The sequence below is a fragment of the Nycticebus coucang genome, chromosome 10 (assembly GCF_027406575.1).
Source record: "Nycticebus coucang isolate mNycCou1 chromosome 10, mNycCou1.pri, whole genome shotgun sequence".
Taxonomy (NCBI): domain Eukaryota; kingdom Metazoa; phylum Chordata; class Mammalia; order Primates; family Lorisidae; genus Nycticebus; species Nycticebus coucang.
The window spans coordinates 92976761-92978473 of NC_069789.1; the positions used below are offsets into that span (position 1 = coordinate 92976761).

General features: G+C 39.3%; 1 pseudogene; it reads right to left on the reverse strand.

Moving 5' to 3' along the window:
• Positions 1 to 1319: 1319 nt before the first annotated feature.
• Positions 1320 to 1422, reverse strand: LOC128597750 (uncharacterized; annotated as a pseudogene).
• Positions 1423 to 1713: the final 291 nt, after the last annotated feature.

The window sequence follows — 1713 nt, forward strand, 5'->3', positions numbered from 1 at the left end:
ACACAAACCAGCTGTAGAGTTAAATGATGTCTGTGAAGAGATGTGATGCCTACACAATATCAACTAAACATAGCAACAGGATTGTTCAGTGGAAAATAGAAATGATATTTTCCTGAAACAGCTGGATTGTGTGAGCGGTGAAATCAAACACCACATTCCTCTGTGACCATGGAGAGGAAGAACTTGAACAGTTTGCTAAGAGAAACCTAAGTGACCCTACCCATTCTTCAATGCTATCCCTCTACTGGCTTTTCTCCTATACTTCCTCAGTTTCTCTATATTTGACTAAACCCATCAATTCTACAGCACTGGAAATTCCTTTAGAGTCTTTGATTTGTTACAGTCTTTGAAGGACAAAAGACCCCAGGGTGCCCGTAGCACAGTGGTTACAGTGCCAGGCACATACACCGAGACCGGCGGGTTCGGGCCTGGCCCGGGTCAGCTAAACACGGATGATAGCTGCAACAAAAAAAATAGCCGGGCGTTGTGGCAGACACCTGTTGTCCCAGCTGCCTGGGAGGCTGAGGCAAGAGAATCACTTGAGCCCAGGAGTTTGAGGTTACTGTGAACTGTGACACCACAACACTCTACCGAGGGCGACATAGTAAGTCTCTGTCTCAAGGGAAAAAAAAGCTACTTACATATTTGAAAAAATCATGTTATACAGTAACCACTTCAAACCCTGAATATTATGCCTACCAAACTTCACTAACTCATATCTCTTCAATTCTATATTGCTCTCATGGGAGCAGATAGACATCATGAAGGTGAAATGCCAAAATGCTCTTCTATAATGGCCTGTCTGCAAACCTAAGGTTAGTTGAAGACCACATAGAAACAGATTCTGATAGAACCACTGGCCATGAGGAAGGGAAGGAACCATATCGGGAATCACTATTGTACCCCATCAAAATGGAAATCCAAAGTCAATTACATTAATAACTGCGTAATAGGTACTGTAGATAAAGAAGCCATGTGCTTGCCTGAAACAGTGCTTACGTATCTAACCCCTATCTCAATGGAGTGCTCTTCCTCTAGCAGAGACAAATATTTCTGATAGAAATTCTTGCTTGAAAAAAGAAGAGACTAAAAGAAATGTCCTCCAGATTTAATTATGTTGGCTATAACAAGTCACATCCCCTGAACACGAAACTATAAACTGCTGTGGCTGTTGACAATACTGCCTCACCAGTTCAGTCTTTCTCTGATAGTGTCCCTGAAGGATGGCCCTCCAGCTCCTGCCTGGTGTCTGCAGCCATCAGGCACTCACTTTTTCCCAGCAAATAGTCTGATTTCTCTGTTGGACACCCTTTTTAATAAGAAATTTTAGGAAATTCAGTTAAGAAATTTTCTTTATTGAATACAGAGTCATGGCAAAATCAGATTCTTCACTTGATCTTAGCCAAAAGGCCAGGAAGTAATTCAAAATCGGATTCTTTTGTGTTATATATTTTAATAGAAAGACAATCATTTATATGGAATACATGGCCAATAAAATTTTAATTCAAAATATACCTATTGGAAATGTTAAATAAGTGATCTGTCTGGATTTGTTGTTTCTCTGATGCCTTTGAAACTTCCTTTCTCAGAAATATAAAAAACTAAAATGTCGTACTTAATTTTTCCTTAGCCAAGGCACTAAATATGGATTCTGGTTTTGCAAAAAAAAAAAAAATATATATGTCAAAAAGAATAAATGTAGACTTTTAAAGG